Source organism: Agrilus planipennis, unplaced genomic scaffold (assembly GCF_000699045.2).
Source record: "Agrilus planipennis isolate EAB-ADULT unplaced genomic scaffold, Apla_2.0 scaffold21, whole genome shotgun sequence".
Lineage (NCBI taxonomy): Eukaryota > Metazoa > Arthropoda > Insecta > Coleoptera > Buprestidae > Agrilus > Agrilus planipennis.
Window position 1 is genome coordinate 1,835,516 of NW_020439030.1, and position 23,269 is coordinate 1,858,784.

The following is a 23,269-nucleotide window of genomic DNA, read 5'->3' on the forward strand; positions in this document are numbered from 1 at the left end:
TCAGCATTTACAGAAAGAGTATTCTCTGTTATGAACGCAAAGTGGCGGGACGACAGGAATAAAGCTTCATTAAAACTAATTAAAAATGAACTTTTAGTTTACTTAAATCTTTGTTTGCCATGTTTAGAGGCTATTAATGTATTTAAGAGCGACAGCAATTTGTTACTGGCTGCTAGGTGTAACAAAAAATATGTTTTTAAAAACATAAAATAAAATACTTTATTTTTATGCCGAGTACTTTTTTTTGAACCTTTTAGTCGAGAAATACTTTATGTAAAGCCTGAAAAGGTGATAACCCTAGTCCTAACTAACTCACGAAATAGTCATACATATTATTTGACATCATTTCTTGGCACATATTCATTTGAGACGAATTCGACGGCGAAAAAGTGGCTAATTTTATCTTTAAGTTTTCTCAGCATTTTTTGCAAATCTTTACCTATTTTTGAAGACATTTAAGTAGCCACTGTTAGTAAGTAGATTGGAACCAGTTGGAAAGGTTTGTTACTGTGTCCTCGTTTACGCGTCCAGTTCACCTTAGTCCAAAAAGAGCCTCATTCTCATTCCGATTCAGATTCATCACGCATTTTTCTGACGGCGATTATATAACATTAGCAGACCATGAAACCATAATAATACGATGCAGTCAGCGTGGTAACTGCCGCATGAAATGCAAGTGCACTTGCCTTATAAAACACGCTTGTAAAGTATTTCTGTCTTTATCTTTCTCCGTTCTAGCAAATTGCAATGATTAAAATGGCTATTCTTACAGTAGATCCGCTAATTAAGGCATAACATAGAAAGGAAAAGAACAGTAGTTTTTCTGTACTTTACAAAAGGAGAAAACTGTTCAGAAGGTTCTAGATGATATACTTTTTAAATGAGTTCTCAATTTTATAACGAAAGAACGATAACATCCACGGTACAAAATCGTTTAAACATCTGGCTAAATATTATTGTTTTACTTTCCGTAATTTGAATATTTTTTAGAGTTAGGGTCGCCACCAAAAAATAAGGGCTTATTTAAACGATATGAGCTGCTTTTCTTCTCTTTCTACTAGCAACCCTTAAGTATTATACATACTTACAACAATGTTAATAAAAAATAAGTTATAAGCCGCGTTGCGGTCAAATTTTAAACGAAACAATACACTATCAAGTAATTGTCAGTATGTCGCCATCTGTAGGAATTTACTGCCAACGTGCCAATACTTATAGTTTATTAACTCTGAGAAAGAAAGGTAAAGGTCTTCATCTAACTGATTCAGACCGAGCGGCATGGCCTAGAGGTCTAGACCATTGCTTAGCATTCGGGAGGACGCCGGTTCGATTCCGGGTCCGTCTGCCTTGGTCCAAGTTTTTCTATGGTTTCCTTGGATCAATTAGGCAAATGCTGGGGCAGTAATATTCCATAGATAATCTTTCACTCTCTTCTGTCTTCATTTCGTCCGTCTCATCTTTCTCACCCGAACCACCACCCACCCATTCCCACGATTCCTGAAAGCAGGCTGAAGAGGGCCTTCCGCCCTACCTTCCGGCATAGTCCGGGGGAATGAAACACCCAAAAGTTTTTTTTTTTTTTTTACTGATTCAGGTACCTATCAAGAGTATGACCCGAGTCATAGATGTAGTTTTGACAAGTCTTGTAAGGCCCTGACAGATATTACAAAATACTGCCATTAACAGTAAATACCTCTAGATGGCATTATACTATCACGAACTTGATGTTAGTTAACTCACTTACTTGGAGTAACTACTGTTTAACTAGTAATTGATCGAAACTAATACATTTATATGTCGACTGATTTATTGATGATCATTGTAAGATTAATCTCTTATGACGATACAATTGGTGCTGTGCAGTGACGGCTACTGCTTTCTGGATAGAATGAGAATTTATCTCAGAAAATTTTTGCGTTTTATATTAAACTAAAATAAACTATTTTCTTACGAATTTCAACAAAAATCAGTAGCTAAAGGATAATCAGTGAACCTTTAACTAAACATTTTCAAATTCCTTCATTCCTTTATTAATTTTGTGTCATCATCGCGACTGTTTCTAGAAAGTGACACCTATTAAACCCTTTTTTAGCTTTGATTCACACATTCAGTATACAACAGGGGAAGAATAGAAAATAGAATTAACATTTCTGTTCCTCAAAAAGTGAGGTTTCCGCCACCTCCCCATTAGGTAAGCTTTCCGTACCTGCCATTCCTTCGTCCTTCCCCAGGATTCTTATGAAAGTAGTAAAACTTTATGGAATAACTTCAAAAATTGATTTTTCTCTTTCGTTTTTTGTTTTCACAGTTCTCACCCTTCAGAGGAAGTTCTTTCTTCTCAGGCCTCCCCCCTTCTTTCTTCCATCCCTTCACGTACCAGCCTGCATGCCGCAATTTGTGTCTCAAATTTTAAAATCTGGACCGTATAGAAGATCCTCTTTCGATATCCTCATAAGCAGGAGAAATTTAGAGAAACCCATACTGATGACAACCCGTTAGGGCAGTCCTTAAGGATTATACGTCATCCTCTAGTGAAGATATTTTAGTTCCGTAATTATGACTCGTACTTTAAGACAGGTGGTAGGTAGGTGGATGGATAGAAGTACTTTCGAATTAATCGCGGGCGGCGAGTCAGTTAGTTGACTTTATCAGCTGTTTGGTCATGGAGGTGCCGCAAATGTGTACCCGTTGTACATATTATCGTAGCTGAAGTACCGGTTAGTTGTTGCTGGTCGGTACTGAATGTATTCAGTAGTCGAACGGAAAACAGTGTCGGACTCGCGGTCTTCGCGATTGTTATGTACACTTTGTTGTATTGTTACCGTATTTGGACCCAAGAGGATTTTTTTTGTACCTTTAAAAACTCCTGTTGATAAGTACGTAGCGGTACCGTCTGCTTAGTGATTCGTTCTAACAAACAATTGAATTCTCTATTTTATTTTGTTGTATTTGGAAAACTGTTGGTCTACTTCCTCTTAGAGTCTAGAAGGTATGTCAGTTTCTCTCTGCCAATTTGCAATAGCACTTAACAAACCAGTTTCTCCTAGAAACGGTGCAGTATTAGTATTAACTTACGATTGCCTTGTTGGTTGGAAAGTTCTCTTTCAATTTTTTTATGCTGAAGTAAGAACATTTGCAATTTATCGATAAATTATTCACTAAAAATACTGACCAAGACCAAGGATCATACAATTTCGGTATTATCCTGCCTCTGTGAGTAAGATGAAACAAGAAAATTACGCAACTTTCCCGAAACGCTAAAGCACAGAAAGCGCTTATTTTTGTACATACAATTATAATTTTGTACTTACATTAAATTCTATAAGTACACACATAAATTAGCTGGTTTGTAGATATAAATAAAAATCTGGAGTTATAGAATCAACTCATTTCCGTTTCATTTAAGTCTTTTCAAGCACTCGTCTTCCTTGTCAGTGAAAAGCTGATTTCAATTAGTAGTAATATATTAACTAGCAACTTTTCAAATTAAATCTGCAATATTTTCGAATTTTTAGCCAGTATAAATATAGGCAGATATAATAATTCGTTTTAGCTTTGAGTTGAAGTAAAAGCTTTCCAAATTGGAAAAGACTCGCTAATCGTAAAGGAGATGATAATGAAAATGGAAGATTTAGAACAACAATTAAAGTAAATTACAAGAATAAGAAAGGTTTCACTAAAAACGATTTACATAAACGAATGTTTAAATCAGAGCAACGATAGGAGATAAATATTTTTACTTGTTAATTTTTAAAACCACATCCGACGTTTCGCCCAGGTTTGTAGGCGTATTCAAGGACGGAAAAAAAAGCCTTGAAGAAACTTACAAACCTAGGCGAAACGTCGGACGTGGTTTTAAAAATTAACAAATAAATTATTTATCCCCACCGTTGTTCTGATTTAAACATCCCGTAAAATTAAGGGAAGATTCGAATATCGAGTTACATTAATTCTTGACGAATTTGTGTCGAACAATAGCAACGATTATCGATATCTTGTTCTTATTACCTTATTTTACCTTAATATTTAACATATTTCACGAAAAAGGACTAATTAGCGTTTAAATTTTATAACAGATGTATTAATCCTTAAACCAATTTAATCTTTTTTGTTTGTTTCCTATGGATGCGCAAATTTGTTTTTTGATGAACTGTAAATGAGTAAAACATTCCGTGTTTGTTTAATTTATTAAATCGCCAACGTCAAACATAATGAGCTATAATGTTTATGTACGTGTTTTTTTACGCTCTAGTACACACAATGCTTTATGATTAATAATAACAAATTCCGAATTTTTTTATTAAATTGCTAACAGTAAATATGAAATGAACATATCTTATACTATTCCACATTTCGCATCCGTTTGCAGATAAATATTGAATATTATGCCTAACGCGCTTCTTATCAAGATTTTATTTTCTAATTATTAAAAGTTACTTTAAGGGTGAAAAAAATGCTAAAGATATACAAGTACTGTTCAAAAATTATCGCGAATTTTGTGATTTTTCAAAAATTATTTATTTATTCGTGAATATCCATTTCGTCCCCTTCAAAATAATTCCAAGCAGATATTATTTTCTTGTTCCAACGTTTTTTCTAATCCTTGAAGCACTTCAAAAAATTATTTTTTGTGGTCTTGTTCGGCTCCTCCTTCGATGCGCTCTTTATCTCCTCAATTGTAGCGTAGCGTAATCCTTTCATGAGCCTCTTCAGTTTCGGGAACAAGAAAAAGTCACAGGGAGCCAGATCTGGGGAATACGGTGGCTGCGGCATTATTAGTGTGTTGTTTTTGGCCTAAAATTCGCGCACAAGCACCGATGTGTGAGCAGGGGCGTTATCATGGTACAAAAGTCAATTTTTGTTCCTCCAAAAATTCGGGCGTTTCTGACGGATTGCTTCTCCCAAATTGCGTATAACTTACAAATAATATTCTTTACTAACCGTTCTACCATGTGGCAAGAACTCAAGCACCACGCCCCTGGAATCGAATAAAACTATAAGCAAAACCTTCACATTCGACCTAATTTGGTGCATTATTTTCGGTCTTGGCCCGTGCGGCAGCTTCAATTAAGATGATTGAGCTTCGCTTTCCACATCATAACCATAAACCCATGATTCGTCAGCAGTTATGACCCTCCGTAGTAAATTTGGGACGTCGCGGACAGAGTCCAATAACTCCTTAGCAATGTTAATGCGATGTTGTTTTTAATCGAAATTGAGCAATTTTGGAACGAATTTCGCAGCGACCAGTCTCATGACCAAATAGTTGGTAAAAATCTAATGACAGAAACCAATCGGTATGTTTAGGTCCTCAGCAACTTTTCTAACGGTGATTCGACGACTGACCAATACTATTTTCTTCACTTCAACAATGTTTTCGTTTGTTGTTGACGTGCTCGGGCATCCGGCACGCTCTTCACCGTTCACATCTTCTCGGCCCTCTTCAGAACAGTTTGTACCACCGATAAATGTTGCTTCGGTCTAAGGTAGCTTCACCATATGCTACAATCAACATTCGAAATGCGTCCGCGCACTTACTTCTGTTTTTCGCACAAGATTTGATACAGATTCTGTGATCCATTTTTTGGCCGAACTTGTCGGTTCAAAATTCTCGATATTTTTTGAACAGGTCTCGTATAAAACAGAATGAAAAAAATGAATTAATTTTTTAATTGATTTTACCCACTACCTCGAATAAATAAGGAAAAAAAATCGATCATTTCTGCGAGCTATACTCTTGGGTACGCTTCGTCGGTTGATGTTGTCACCTCCAGGGTTCGATTCCCGGCAAGGGAATGACAGCAGCTACAACAATTTTTTCTCATTAATCTAAGGTTATCTGTAATTCCAAAATTAATTCATTAATACATTGGCTTAACGCTATAAAAATTCGAAAAAAAAAGTATCTCATAAGTAAAAAAGGTTATAAGAGAAAAAGAACGGAGGGTGCTATTAAAATTAACAAGAAATAAGCGAGACAGGACACCCTCTCAGACATGAAGCGCTAGTTGATAGAAATATATTAGAAGCAGAAATAGAAGAAACTATTCAAGCATTTATGTACATTCTAAACACTCCAAAATTAATACAATTAAAATTGTCTAAATTCCAATACACCTTTGTAACGTTTCGTAGTAATTATAGAGTCAATACTCTTTTAACTTTCTCTTCCTTTACATTGGTAAACATTATAGGTGCATATACTTAAAATTTTCTACCTTCTTGTAATGCTAAAGGATTCCTGATGGACAACAACATAATAAACGATAACTGTATGCAGTACAGTATTTCTAAGACCAACAATAAGTTAAAGTTACCTGCATTTTCCATTAAAACCTTTTAAGATTATCAACTGCAGTAGATAATAATCTCTTTAGGTAAAGTCTTGCTGCATCGAATATGATTTGCTGAAACTATACTCATAACTTACCCTGAAAAAGAAACAAAAAAATCGTTTACAATCATATTTATAAATTGTACGTAAATATAAAACTATACATTTAAGTTGAAAAAATACTACACAATGGGATATTGCAACAGTTCAGTATATCAAAAAAGAACTAGACAATTGTTTCTATAATATTTAGACAGTTATCAAAAGTACCTAACCTGTCCATTTTTTTAAACGTATTACACTGACGAAACATCCCATTGTGTTTTATTTTTTGTATCCTACATTTTATCTTATAACGTTTTGTGTGTGCATCGCAATAAGTATTAATATTAATGTTGTTAGTATTTGTCGCAGTTATTAAACGCATATGCCCGGTATAATCCACGGAAAATGGCTCTTCACCTATGTAGATAATACGAATGGGTTCTCCTAAGCAAATTTTGATCCGCAACAATTTGCAATTTACGCCTTAAAGCACTTTTTAGTGAAGCATTGTAGCTGTATATAAAAGTAAAAATACTTGGTATAGTCTTTATTAAGTCCCTTTGAAGTTGGCTTATCCGCATTCTACACGACTACCCCATTCCTACAGTATAAAATCTACAATTCATCATCGTGTTAATTTTAGAATGGAATATTTGTCAAATTTCTTGGGCCTTATCGCTAAATAATGATAGTAGATGTATTTCATTGTTTCTATGTATTTGGTCAATTGAACAAACCAGTAAGCACTATATGAGTCCACTTCTGGTCGTTTTGGCTCTTCATTAATCAAATTCTGATTTGCATACGGACTCCTTCGCATTTCTATTGGTCTATCAACCTAATGAAAAACAAAAAGTGCTACGTTTTTCAAGCGAATAATGAGGATACCGTGGAAAGAAAAAGTTAGAAACAAAGAGATATTAGGAGCACAGGGGACTCTATGGGAGTCAATAAGAAATAGGCGAGATAGGTTGGTAGGACACCTTCTCAAGTATGAAAGATTAATCAAAGACCTATTAGAAGCAGAAACAGGAGTTAAGAGGTAGATTAGATTACTGTATTTTTTAAAAAATTCTACAGTCCAATGAAAACTGAAAAGAAATGTCACTTGTAATGTGATAGAACCATTATTAAGTCAAATGTAATCCATTTCGTTATGATTGAAGAGTTTACTACTGTCAGTATCAATTTCCAGTAATGGACTTACTTAATCGTTGCTGTACCTAGATAAAGATCTTTTCTTCAGAAAAAAATTTGAGTTGAACGGAAACCATTATATTCAACTAGCGGAACATACATACATACATATAATATACATGTAAAAATGATTAACTGTCTAAGTACAGGATGCAAGTACCATATACAATTTTTACAATCCACTAGTTTTGAATTAATATTCATAGCGCAATGATTTCAAACTCGTGATCGATCAAATGACTTGAATTCTTCCTTGAAGAGGTTTCTAGAATACAGAATGCCACCTAAATCAAAAAGTTTCCATATGAAACATGCTAAAATTATTCTAAACAATTCCAATCGTAAAACGTCCCAACCAATGATAATTTTACATTTTTATTGATAGTAGTTAACACTACAATTATAGATTTATAACTACAACTGTCTAAAACAGATCGTCCAGCTTTAATTTTTGTTATTTTTATATCAATTACTATTTGAACATGGATATTGTGACGCAAATTAGATAAATAAATTTGTATATAGATATTTATTCATTTAAATATATGTGCATATACTTAATTAAAATACAATATCTACACCAAATTTCATTTTTGAAACAAATAATTCCAAGTATTAGAAATGAAAAAAGAGAATATATTAAGTCTAACTAAATTAATATCTACAGTTTTACTGCATTTTTAATTTCTCAGAGAATAATCAAGATTAACTTTGTTTTTTATAATATCTACATTATATTGTATGTTTATCTGTGATTGAATGAATATAAGGAACGATCTAGATCCATGTACTGACGCTTCTGTGTTACATACAGAAAACCTTAGACAATATACTTATAATGAGTGATCGACAATGATCAAATTTTAATTATTTATTGTCTACAAAAAAAATCGAATATTTTTCATTCTTTTGTTTAATAAGCTATTTTTAATATGAAATTAATGTTCGTTTTTTCTCTGTTTATCGCATATGCGTTTCCGTTTCTATACTATTCATCCAATGGAAAGTCTAAATAAAAACAAAGATAACACCTAGTTTTATAGACATATAAATAAAATAGACTCAATGGTAAGAGTGATCCCCTGCCACATTTGGCGATTGGCCATGCTCAATTCCCGGACAATGCAGTACTTGATTTATCTGTAGGTATGTCTAAGACCGCTAGTGTTTTATAAAATAGAAGCATAAGAAAAATAAATCATATTTAGGTCTATAGCGCCCCTTTCAAATAGTGTTTCTTATAAATACAAATACATTTTTGTATCCGGGGCAAGGATTTATATATTGTGTTGTGTATGTATTTCAAATGGATATCTAGTATTTTTTAGAAGTTAATCCTCTTACAGATAGATAGACGATATTCTTGGTTATTCCCACAAATTTCAAGTAAGTTCCTTTTGCCAAGTCTATAGACATAGCTCATCTGTCACTCCACCCTCAGAAGGTCGTCAGTCAGTCCAAATACTAGTTGGACACACACCTCCATTCCTTCCGATCCGGAGTCAATCCCTACTTCTTTACGAACAGTAAGAAATCTAATCTGTATCTTCCTCTATTGTTCTTGACTCCTATTTCCAGTTGTACTATATCTCTACATAACTAGCCCTTCGCGTCCCATCAAAGTGTGCCCTATCGCCCTTCTTCCCTTTCGTTATTGACTGCTGCTACATTTTCCAATATTACCCTGATTTCTAACCCTCTTCCTTCCAGGCTATTTTTATTATTGAAATAAACTGTTTGTGAGAACACAAGTAATTCCTTTTTGTTGAAAGAGGCACAACCCTTCTCTATTTTTCCTTTCGTGTTTCCACCATCTTTTACCTGACTTCTTAGAAACCAAATTATTAGAATGGGCCACCCATCCAAGAACTAACCAGGCGATCGTGTCTTAACTTTTATACCAGTAGGCCAGTATCGCCGTACCCCCGCTAGCTGTCCCTTTTACACACTAATATTTTTATTTTTATTTTCATTCGATACTTTTCTGCAAATATATGTACAATGACATTTTATTTTTTTTGTAACAAATTCGTATACGTAGAAAAATTTTATCGAATATTGTCGTTCTAAATAAACGTTGCATTTTCGACGGTGGTACTAAAACCGATACCCATAACTAATCTAGTAGTAAATGTTTTATACCCGTTTTAAAACCAATTATTGCACCATGTTATCCATATAAACTATGCGAAATTATTGTTTATAGCTCACTTTGGGCGATTAGCGTGCTTTTTCTGTTTAATGACAGTATTAAACAATAACTATCAGATTATAAAGTTGGAGATCAAAATAACTTGAAACAAATTTACTTATTAATTGATTAGTTCTATTGTCAAGGTAGCACATGCTTTTTACATTACATCTTAAAGCTGCTTTTTGTAAACGGGCATGATTTTTTTGGCGTGAATTGAGCAAATATTTGTTGTATACAATAATATTAACAAAGTGTAATTGGTTTAAACATTAATCTCCTCATATTTGTTTATGGAAATATAGAATTCAATTATTTTTCAGGCCTACTCCTTATATATATTCTGTATTCATTTTCAATTTCTTACACGCTACAAACTATCTTAGGTTAATGAGAGAAAAAAATTGTTGCTGTTGTCACACCCTCGCCGGGAATCGAACCCGGGACGTTATGATGTGATATGGTTACATTGGTTCGACAGATCTGTGACTTAATAAGTACGGTTTGTCGCTGTTGCTGTTGTCATCTCTCGTAGCTTAGTGGTCAGATCATTGGTGCGTAAAGCTAAAGGTCCCGAGTTCGACTCTCGGCGAGGGTGTAACAACAACAGCAAATTTCCCCTCATTAACCTCTGAGGTAGTTTGTAGTGTGTAAAAAATTGAAAATGGATTTTCATATAATATTAAAACTACATAGTAACCACTACTAAAAAAGTCAAACTATTCAAATTTTATTCCATTTCCTAACTACAAGCTTATCCGTTTTCTATGACACATGCACCTTGCGTCAGGCTTGGAAGACAAATAAGTATTCAATAAGTTGATACACCGAAAGGGAGTTATTTAAAAAAGATATACCTACTCAATTGTTTTTCGTATGTCAATCTAGCACAACGGAGTTATATTTCTTATCTTTAATTGTAAAGTGCACTAAGATATGTTACGATAAAATAGGCAAAATGCTAGTCTGATAGACTAACTTTCAGACAGTGGTAAAATTTGCTTTTTATATTTAATGTTAAAATCTAGTAAACCAATCTGAAAATTTCAAATACTAAAAATTTTTGTTCCAAAAAAGGAATATATTAGAGTTGCTTCAAATAGTTTCTCATATATCCAGCGGAAGTAATAATTTTTCGTTTAGTTTTACGCCTTGGTCTTTCATATTCAGTCTTGGTTTTAGTCTTAATCTTGTTCATTTGGTCTTGGTTTTAGTCTTGGTTTTGTTCGTTCCGTCTTGGCCTTGGCCTTGTTAGTATAAAGACAATTTGGTCATCACTATTTTAACCAGCTACGGTCATTTACTGGTTTTAGTAAATGTCTCATACTAGTGTTGAAATTGTCAAGAATAAAATAATTAGTTTAGAATTAGCAAACGTTAACAGAAAGAAAGAATTATTTTTGCATGCCTTTGCTATCAAATATACAAAGTGCATTTGTTAGGAATGTAAGTAAGTACGTGTTTATATTAATATACAGGTAGTTAAGTCACACGTGCTCACACACATACACACATCCAAAAAAGCAGCTGCATGTACGACCATGAAGGAAGTCAGCAATCTTGGAATTCTGTTTGCAGTTAGCGGAATTTGTTAAATGAATCTCTTAATTATTATTATAATTATTCATGTCATGTTGTTTTTATGCAACTTTTTTCGTTCTTAATTTATACTATACGTAATTAGTTAGGTACTATTATTGCATAGTACAATGGTCTTTAAATTATTGTAAACAAATAAAAATATAAATAATTCATAAACTCATTAAGGCATAATAATATAGTTAAATAGTATTTGTCAGTAATCCGTTTAAAATAATTATGGAACAACCTTAAAATTCACAGTCAATAAAAAGCTTAGCTAACTCGATAATGCGGAGCCTAAGGCGATTACATGTTAGCATGGTACAGACGAGCACTTTCAGTTCCATCACCTATGTTAAAAAAATATAAAAGAAAATATTGAAACTTTTTAAAATTCGCAATCTACAACAAACCAAAAACGGCTGCAGATTACCGATCGCTTAAAGCTTTACCAATACAACTCTCTAGTTTATCGTCTACCTAGCCCGGATATGGGCTATTACCTTACCGCAGCTACCATAAAGCCGCCATATTAGACCAGAGAACTGTTTTCTGTTGTTAAAGCTCGAGAGACGTCTAATAGATCACAGTTTCGAAGACGCTTACGCCCTCCGACGAGCTGCTACACAGATTCTGAAAGAAGTTACGGCAACTGACTTCTAGGAGACCTTTGTACTAAACAGCGCCATCATTTTTATCGTCTGCCTAGCCCGGATGCGGGTTACTACGTTACAGCAACCATAATACAGCCGCCATATCAGATCGGAGAACTTTTTTCTGTTTTCAAAGCTCAAGAAACGTCTTAAATACACAGATTCTGAAAGAGGTTACGGCAACTGACTTCTAGGAAACCATTGTACTAAACAGCGTTATCGTTGTTATCGTCTGCCTACCCCGGATGCGGCCTACTACCTTACCGCAACCACCATACAGCCGTCATATCAGATCGAAGGAACTTTTCTGTTCTTAAAGCTCAAGAGACATCTAAAGATCATAGTTTCGAAGACGCTTACGCCCTCCTACGAGATGTTACACAGACTCTGAAAGAGGTTATGGCAACTGACTTCTAGGAGATCTTTATACTAAACAGCGCCATCGTTGTTATCGTCTGCCTAGCCCGGATGCGGGCTACTACGTTACCGCAGCCGCCATACAGCCGCCATATTAGATCGGAGTACTTTTTTCTGTTTTTAAAGCTCAAGAGACATCTTAAATGCACAGATTCTGAAAGAGGTTACGGCAACTGACTTCTAGGAAACCATTGTACTAAACAGCGCAGTCGTTGTTATCGTCTGCCTAGCCCAGATGCGGCCTACTACCTTACCGCAGCCACCATACAGCCGCCATATCAGATCGGAGAGCTTTTTTCTGTTCTTAAAGCTCAAAAGACGTCTAAAAGATCACCGTTTCGAAGACGCTTACGCCCTCCGACGAACTGTTACAAAGATTCTGAAAGAGGTTATGGCAACTGACTTCTAGGAGAACTTTGTACTAAACAGCGTCATCGTTATTATCGTCTGGCTAGCCCGGATGCGGGCTACTACCTTACCGCAGCCACCATACGGCCGCCATATCAAATCGGAGAACTTTTTTTCTGTTCTTAAAGCTCAAGAGACGTCTAAAAGATCACAGATTCTGAAAGAGGTTGCGGGAACTGACTTCCAGGAGCCCTTTGTACCGTAATAATCGTGTTGGCGAAATTGTATCGGAGATTATTCTGAAGAATCTTAACGATATGCATCGATCTGATCAATAAATTACTTTCACCAGATCAATCTCATTACTTTACAGAGAAGCTAGTTCGATTTATTCGCACGGGAAAATCTGTACTAGTTTATCATGATTACACATAGATATACAATAACTACAGTAATTAATTTAAAAGAAATGCAGATTGTAATAAAAAGGAATTATGATGCTTGAAATGATTACTCCATGAAACTATTTGTATGCGGTGAAATTAAATAACTTATGTAATTATGTAACGCTCTAACGCTAAAATTAATTACCTCGAAGTTGTAGGTATTTCTTAATGAATGTCGGCATAAAAATCGATGGATAGTAATGGCATTCAAAATATTAATATGCCTTTACTGATTGCTTAGCGTCGTTTTTATGAAAAGCGTAAAATAATAAAATAAGTAAACCATAAAATAGTAATTATTCGCAAATTTATGTAAACGTTCTGGAATATTTCAATTATTACATTACCTTACCTCAAAGAATACTTCTCAATTACAGAATAAGTAAAATTTCCACACGAAACGATAAAATATATACCTGTGGTACAGTCGTAAATAACAGAAAATTATTATTTTTAAATCACATTCACCTTTGTTTATGAGAAAAAACATTAGATTTAAATAAAACGAATCTGAATTAAATGCCAACTGCGCAGTTACTACAACAAGGGGTAATACAATATTATCGTCAATTATTGGTACTTGCTTCAAATGTTTGACGAATACCCGTCTGACTGAATCCAACGCAGCAGATGTACTTAATAGAACTTATTAGTTCTCAGCAGCACGCCACGCCTTAAACAGAAGACGTAAAGTCCTTCCCGCCTACAAATACCATGCGAAACAATCCTATACCACGCACCCATACAAATATTTTATGAAATACTTCTAGAACGTTGTGGAGGCCGTTTTATGCAGTGACGGCCTTTAGGGGTGGCGAACAGGGCAACCGCCCAGGGCCTCGCTCTTGCAGGGGCCTCGCACAGTCCCGCAACAATCTAATTAGAAAAATATTAGGTAGTAATAGTACATACTACTAATGTGTATTTGAATTTTTTAATAGTCTTAAAAGAAGCCGTAAATTTGCTATCTTTGTCTTTATCAATTTTTTTTAATTTTCGATAAACAATTCTAAAACTGTAAACTTATTTATGAATCACTTTCTTTTTTGTAAGTATCATCATTAAAATTAATTCCACAAAGACGAGGGCCTCGCAAAAATTTACCCACCCGGAACCTTCCAATGACTAAGGCCGCCCCTGGTTTTATGAATACTAACTAGTTTGTAATAACATTAACTAATGAATAAGCGTAAGTTTGACTATAATGATAATTAAAGATATAAAGACTATAAAATTGTAGTAGTAAATTATAGGGAAGGTATTTATCAACAAATGTGTCGACTAATTTCTTGCAATATGAATAAGATATACTTTGGTAGCAGCAAATACCCTTCAGAGGGCGACACATAACGTCTTTAAAAAACAATTTTTACAGGCAAATTCTCACGTTTGTTTTTTATGTAAGCACATGTGTCAATAGGTGAATAATATAGATTTTATGACAAAGGCAATTTTCATTATCGATACAAGTGGTTGGCTTTTAGTGATAAAGCAAACAATTATCATCGGGTCGAATTCTAAAAGTGTTAGAATATTACTGGTATAGGTAGTTGTTCACATTATCAAAACTACATACTTGTTATATTATTTACATACCAATTTCTGTCTACACACCACCGTTCAGAAACATTAAACATTTTAAACTATGTAAATTGTTAGAGAAGAGTAAAATTGTGAAACTCCTCACTTAATTTACTCTGTACTCCTTCAAACCTATATTAAAACCAGAATAATTAAAATCAAGATATGTAAAATCTATCAACTGTTTTATTACAATAAATACTTATTAAGTATTTAGTATTTTTAGCAAGCAACGTGCCCAACAATCGCCTGCTTTCTCCTATACCTATCTATTTCTACAAGTAAGGTAAAATGATCACCAAATATATAGAAATTACATATTTCTTTATCGAAAGTTCAAATATGATAAACGTGTGGAATATATTCTCATATCTGAAAACTGTCTTAAAATAATCGAGCTGCCAAAATCTTTTTAGCAAAGTGTTAAATCTCTCAAAAATTATAAATACTAAAAATTAGATTGTAGACAATATTTTTACAAAAGATTGTCCAGTGGGTATAGTTGTTAAGACTACCCATGTAGGAACTATCAGAGTTAGCGATAGGGTGAACATTGGATCAATATTGGGTTGTCCAACTTTGGCTTAACGGAGTTCATCTAAGGTTGGATTGATTGATTTACCAAGATTGGGTAGTTTTCTCTATACCAGACCTGGACCAAAGTTGGCTGTATTACCTTCGCCTGATCAATCTTAGGCCTGCTTTGGGCCAACTTACATCAACCGGGAACTTATGTATATATACTTAAATTCAAATAAAATGACATCTAGAATAACTCAATAAATATTGCAATCAATATTTTATCTTTTACTAATTAANCTTCCTCATCTTCTAATCTCAATATATTTAGTTTACTAACTACTTATTCTCCATGTCTATTTAAAATATTAACAGAACATATTGTCACATTAAGAAAAAATTGTATTTATGTCATTAACAATATAAAAGACCTAGTTTTAATATAGAAAATATTAAGCAAGGTAACATCGTCGTTTTAAATTCAGGCAATTTACCATAACCGGCAAAAACAAACGTAAGGAAACGAATACATTGTTTCTATGGTTGAAACAATTACTTTTAGGTGTTGTGGGTTGCCCTGTCAGTCCATTTTCGGTGTACATAACTGTACATAAGCTTGGGTATACATTTACATGAAAGTCTTTTGTTATGTCGCTCCGCTAACTTTTCGTTCGTTTCCTGGTTGCAACGGAACGGCGACAGTAAAAGTGCCGTAAATGAAACAGATTACGAGCAACTACAGGCTTTTACCAAATTATAACTCTTCATTTAAAGTCAGCCGCATCTCTCGCGCCGTATTCAAAATTACATTACTCTTAATCATTACTGCGCGTTCCGCACATCGCGATTCCATTAAGTTTTAATATTGTTAAGGCCCCCCGTTCATGATTTACAAAATAGGATTGTGCTCATGCTTCAGGAGGAAAAGTTTGTTCGGTTATCGGCTACCATGGACGTAAAATACAGCACTATGCAATACGAATCTCGACGCCTAATGGACACAATTAGTTAACCTAACCTCAACCTTAACACACCGAAACGTGTTTGATTACTAGACACCAGAATCAACTAGAAAAGGTTCTAGTGGACAAAATTGAACATAACTGAGGAGCATAGCCTAGAGATCTAGACCATTTCTTAGCATTAGAAGAAGACCGGTTTATCTGCCCTGGTCCAAGTCCTTCTGTGGTTTCCTTAGGAGAATGCTGGGGCAGTAATACACTGCAGATAATCTTTTATTCTCTTCTATCTTCATTTCGTCCGCCTAATCTTTCTCAACCTAACCAACCCTCATCCGTTTCTCCAATTCCTAAAACAAGGCTGAAAAGGGTCTTCCGCCCTACCCACCGGCGTTGACCAAAGGGACTGAGCGTACTCCAGCTGGTGGAAATGACCACCTCCATTTTGTTTTTGGAATGTGCACAAAACATGGCCCGCGAATTCAATGGCCACCTGCAGAACGAATGTACTTTGGAGTACTAAGGTCAAAACGTTTTCCTGGTTAAAATTCTTGTTGTCAAAATGATAATCATTGAAGGAACAACGAGCCTCCCCTCCGTTTGTTAATTATTGACAGAAACTTTATTTAATCTTGGAGCAGAGCAGTGTTGCTTACCAAACTACGCTTAAAGATACACGTGAATGATCCTACCCCCAAAATGCCTAGGAGGATAACAAGCCACGAAACACACATACACACCGCCCCCAACCCCTTCGTTAGAACGTTATCTCTGATAATGCGGTTTCCAGTTTGCTTTCGGAGATAATAGCAGCGTGTGCCATAACCATAAATTACCTGCTCTGCTGTTACACTGTTCTGGCATCTCTCCTTCTGGATATATTAGCTTAAGACAACGTTCTGCAACGTACGAGACGTTCTCTTAACTATAACTCATTACATTAAAGTATTATTATGAAGCAAGGAACGTCGGCTTGCACATTGAATCCGCCTATGCAACGTCTGCACGTTGTCTTCGGTGCAAATTAGCACATCTGACGCCCTAACCTGTTGGATATCGCACCAGCTTAATCCTCCCAAACGGCGACCTGGAAACGTTAATAAATGTGGTGCACTGGTCTATTCCAATAAACGAGTACTTTCCAAAATTTTTAACAATTTAAAATTATTTACTAATATCAAATGCGACCATGGAGGCTATTCTAGCTTTAACGGGTAACATTAAGGAAAATGAAAGAAAAAGGAAAGAGTGCGTACATAGGATCTGAAGATTAAAAAAAAAGCTTTTGACAATGTTAAATATACTTAGTTTGTATAAAGATAAATATACAGGGGCAAAAGATTAGTATGCTTAGAATTGCAGATGATATAGCAGTATTAGCATCTAGCAAGGAGGAGTTAGAGATAACTTTAAATAAATGGGAAGTAGTATTAACAAAACAGTATTGTATGAAAATTAGTATGCAAAGGAAGAAAAAGTAGAGAAAGAGCGAATATAATGATAAGAGACGAAAAATTAGAAGAAGTGACTGATCTAGGAAGTCAGATAAATCAGGACAGAAGTAGAGGAAATAGGTTAGTAGGACACCTACTCAGGCATAAAGATCTAGTCAGAGACAGAGACAGAAGCGGTAGTTAGGAGGGGTAGAGATAGACCTAGATTAGATTACTGTTCGCAAATAGTTAAGGATGTGGGATGTTTTAGTTTTAGGGAAATGCGAAAATTAGCTCAGGATAGGAAAGAGTAGAGATGCGTATCCAACCAGTCATAGGACTGACAACCTTTGACACTCTTTGATGATATATTGTACCATTAACTGTATCGGTTTTTAGGAATTGCTATAGATAGACTGCTGTGGATACTCATTATGAGGGCATGTTTCAAGAATTGACCATTATTAAAAAACGGATAAAATCCAAAGAATATACGATTTTTCACTGAATAATAGTAGTTTTTAGACTCTAAAAGGTATTACTAACTGTATGTTTTGAAACGTAACTTACAGGCCATTTCAATTTGTTTGAATTGTGACCTTGAAGAAATCTGCGCGAAGATAAAAAGAATACACACTAGGCGTGAGCAAGACAGAAATGGTTGGAACAAGCTTGAACGAACAGAGCTCTCGATGGGCGGTCTTAGGAGATCGACTAGAACTTTACAGTACTAGACGAAAATGTTTAGCAATTTCTTAAAACAAAAATGTATATAAATTGACAATAGAAAACAAAGCAAAAGTTTTATAGGTGTGTAGAACGTTAAGTTAATTCACTTGTCATTATTTTTGGCTAAATATGCTTTTAAATAAAGCACATTCTTAAATTTTAACGAGGCAGTTTAAATAATTTTGCAAACGGTACTGTACACTTTTGTCTATTTCTCGCCCGATGATCGATGGAGAAATGAGCTCCGCAGACAAATATGATTGAATTTGGAATTATGCTACGGCATCCTAATAAAGGGAAAGGGCATATCTCCAACTTCTTGAAACGAACGGTAATCATGGGTGTGATGCATTGGAACAGAGTCTTAACATTCGCGAGGACAATTGGGCTCTTGCGATTTCATGACAGTTTTTATTTGCATATGATAGACACTAATAGATTTTAAGGTGACTAGCCATTACGCAAACATACTCTTATCTCACTTTCACATAGTAAAATTATTGAGATATCACATTTACGTCAACGACATAACGTACATTCTAGCTTATTTGTCCATTGTAATTTGAAGCAGTACGGAAAGCTGCTTCGTATTTCTACCTACTTCGTGATAGTTTTGTTTATACAAAAATAATTGACAAAATAACTAACGTGAACGGATATCATATTATATTCGAAAAAGCTAATGTATCAATAGACCTTTCTGGAAAACGAAAAACGAGAATACATAACAAATCTGTCACATGTTGGAATTGATCGTAAGTATTAAGTTTAATATAATGTGAAAAGTTGTTTGATATTGAACTTGATGCTAGCAAAAAAGTAGATATAAACTAACGGTAAGCAGTACTACCTTGTAGTAGATGCCACTTGTATTTGTTTTTTTAATGGTAAATGTTTATTTATTTTGTATTCAAGGCTTCTTTCAGAAACGAACCGAAAATAATTTAATACAGAATCATAAACTATTTATTTACCAGGACAAAACAAAACTCCTGGACAAAACAAAATCATTTTACCAAGGTTTTTCAAATGAAATACTTACGAGTCTTTGAAGTAGATTGTATTATAATTATTAAGAATATAAACAAATATATAAATTGAAGTATATCTTCTACCGCCTATACATACATTACATGCGTTTTAAGATTTTTTAACAATACCCAGAAAGTAGAGTAGAAATTATTTATTTGTTAAAAAATATCGGTTGTCTGTAAAGTCGGTTTACTGACGATAGTTGAACGTGACAACGTCATAAGAAAATACTGATGGAATGGTTTCATTTTTCAAAAGAAAATTTTAATTTTATTTGTTTGATAGATATTTTGTATGGATATAGAGAAGGAGGTAAATGGAAATGTATTATTGTATAGCAGCTGTCCACGCGGACGCATCGCTCACTCAAGTAGGAGAGAGACAGATGTCGAACGCTGCCGAACGCGGAGGCCGATTGTGCCTCTGTCGCTCGTTCCGAGCTCTCGCTTGCACTTCAAGCCTTAAATGGAACGCTTCAGAGCGAGGTAACGCCGCATGAGTCATGTTTTTTCGGGCGTGCAGCCGACTCTATCGAATTATAAGACGTTGTCACGTCAAAAATGTCACTGTGCCCCAAGAGTAGGTAGCTACGCATTGAAAATTCTTAAGAGTGAGGGCCGCATACTCATAAGATCCTATGTCTTCTTTTTAAGGCCAACATCTTTACAAACCATTACAAAAAGAGTTTAGGTACCTATCTTATCTAGACAAGCGAATTCGTGGAACAAAAAGACGACATGAGCCTTTTAGTAATTTCAGTGGAACTTTGACAGTTCTCGAAATTATCGAATACCCAAGTTCATAAACAAAAATAAGAAACAATAAGACTACAGCACCCTTATTTAAAAGTCAGCTGGAACCAGAAAAAAAAACAAAAAAAAACTAATATAAAAACAGGAATAACGTTAAAAGAAAGTTGAAGTTAATCATAACAAAAAACCTTAAACCTGAAGAAACAAAAGAGGTCAACAAAGTCAGAAGGGACGTAAGAAAGGGTAGCATGAGAAGCTAAAAAAAAGGCAAAAGGGATAAAATATTCTTTTTTCCTATATCACTATCATCATCATCATAAGGTCGTCTGTCCAAAAATTAGTTGGACATGCATCTTCACTCATTTCTATCCTAAGCTAATCTCTTAAACCAGAAAATTCCTCATCCTTAACTATTTCCAAACAATAATGTAATCTAGGGCTACCTCTTCCCCTTTTGACTCATGTTTCTGCTTTTAATATGTCTCTATCTCGCCTATTTCTTATTAATTCTCATAGAGACTTCTATTCACCTTTTCTTCATGGTATCCTCATTATTCGAAACCTTCTAACATTTTCTTTACCACCACGCCCTCCGACTATGTTTCCCAAATATACACCTTTAACAACCTTTTTCTAATTTCTAAATTAATCGTTCGCGAGCATAAAAGTGCCTTCTTTTTGTTGAAGGTGACTCGATCCTGCAATATCCTTTGTTGCGTCTTAACCAGTTGTTAAAACGTTGTATTAAAATACAGATTGTAGTTCGAATTAATTTTTTATTTTTTGTGCAAGTACAAAGTTTTTCTTTTTTTTGTTACAAGTCAACTGTCCTTATTGGAGTTCAATTTTAGTCTCTTCGAAAAACTTAAGTTAAAATGTATCCAGTACCGTCGCCACCCCTCACCCTCAGGGTCACTTCGTGACGGTACGGTACGATATCTAAAAAACTACAACTTATAATTTATGACATGACCGACCACCCTCGGCATGCTGTTAAAAACTAGTCCCCTAAAAATTGTTCCTGCACTTTCTAAATTTACAATCTATTTACAGTTCCTTACAATTTCGAGATTTCTCTTTCTAAGAAAAGGTCTCAACATCCTTTGTTTTATAACTCTAATGCTCCTTCCATTTCGAGTTATCTGACTTCCTGGATATGGAAAATCAGTCACTTCTCCTAATTTTTCACTTCCTATCTTTATATTCGCTCTTGCCTTACTTTCTTTTCTTGCATACCAGTATTTTTATTTTACTTTTATTTGTTTTTTTTTTGACACAATACTATTTCTTCAATACCGCTTCCATTTCATTTAAGGCTATCCCTATTTATTTTATCTTGCGTATTGATCATGATGTTATTGGTTTTTCTATTAAACGTTGATTTTATGTTGAATGATTCCACTCTGTTTTCCCGATAAATATATTGAGAGAGTTAATCAAAAAGACAAAAATCTAGTTAAGTACGTACTTTTGGGACAAGTTCCTCTCCCTATTAGCTTCTAAATTTTTAAGTGATTGTAATGAGTAGCTAACAGATACCACACCCTATGCAGGAGCCCCATGAAATTAAATGTCACACCTTCATAATCTGACTTGGCACTGACCCATTATTGGTTTTTAAATAATATAAACATAAATAATTTTTGCTAAATCGAATAACGGTTGCTATCACTTTGATCTAAAACATTATATTAACTTCAATAAAGTAGAACATATACTTTAACCTAAAGCACTTATCACTAGCCTTGTCCTCTATTTTATTTTTGATCACCCAACCATTACATGCATTTAACGCCTCTATACAAGCAAACGTGTGCATAATTACAACTTATAATATTGTATTATCGTTTTGACGATGAAAGCTAGAAATGCTTTTCAATAAATCGATCGAAATCCGTTAAATGTCCGTGGGATGAATGCAATCTGATCGAAGCATTTTTCGTTCGAATACAATACTACTGTTTGCTAATTAATTGTAAATTACATTAATCAAGTATTAAATTTATGGCAAGTCGCACACAAAGCTTAATCAAGTGTAAAACAATTTACCTACCAATAAACGATTATTGGCTGTTTCAATTTATACTTTTTCAGAACTTTTATTAATTGAAAGACAAAATGTATCTAAATTGTCATATTTTAAAAGGAACACTAAATCCTTTAAGGATGTTTGGGAGGTATGTAAAAATGCTACGAAACAAATAAAAATTTGGAAGAACGTTCCTCATTCAATTCTGAAACTCCTGTAAAAAGTACAAATCGATTCACTAAAGCGTTAAAAAGTTATTGAAATTTTAAAAAATTGCAAATTTACACGTCACTTTATGGCGTAAAGTTATTCAAATTCACTAAATGGTTATCGAGGAAAAAATGAAAAATTAGCTGAAAATCTCGTTTTTACTTGATAATATAATGATAATATTTATAATTGTCTGAAATAAATGCAATTTTAAAGTTTTAATTATTATTTAAACATATTAAAAAGTTTTACGCTCATTATTAATAGAGATTGAAACTAAATATTTTTTTGTTTCGAAGTTGAAATCAAGGCATATTCACTGCCAAAAGTCAGTTAAAAATTTTCGATATTATTCGTTATTTCTTATTTTATTCAAAGTTTTTGGTCAAATTCCAAATTTTCTCTCAAACCGTATACGTTCTTTTAGTACAGATAATATTTATTTACCTCATGATATGCTGCAAAACCTAATTAATCACGAATTTCTAATTTTATGTACTCTTGTCTCCCATTGTACATCCCAAACATCCTTAAAGGTCACCGTGAAACCTTTCATTTTGCATACTACGTGAACTGTTATTTTAGAGGATTTGCTATGAAGAACACAAAAATATTTTTCTAAAACTTTAATACCTACAGCACATCTATTTAAGAAGCTGGTCACTACACGAAAATAGAGTGCGCTTCTCAACGATTCTAAATTTTTCAAAAGATCAAGGAATTCCTTCAGAAACCTAAAACTTTTACAGAAATTCTAGGTCTTCTATAAACTACTTTAATTATTAGAAGTTGTTGTTGATTTCCGATATTTAG

The 23,269-nt window shown here is 34.2% G+C and overlaps 1 protein-coding gene across 3 annotated transcripts in view; it reads left to right on the plus strand.

Annotated features, from left to right (window-relative positions):
• Window positions 1-2,650: 2,650 nt before the first annotated feature.
• Window positions 2,651-23,269, plus strand: part of LOC108741292 (sodium-independent sulfate anion transporter) — a 29,837-nt gene continuing 9,218 nt past the window's right edge. The window contains exon 1 of one of the 3 annotated variants that reach the window (XM_018476051.1): window positions 2,651-2,989. The gene's annotated coding sequence lies outside the window, so the exon portion shown is untranslated. Of the gene's footprint in view, window positions 2,990-18,995; window positions 19,189-23,269 lie in introns of those variants that run through there. The other 2 variants (XM_018476059.1, XM_018476067.1) reach the window with 2 other exon arrangements.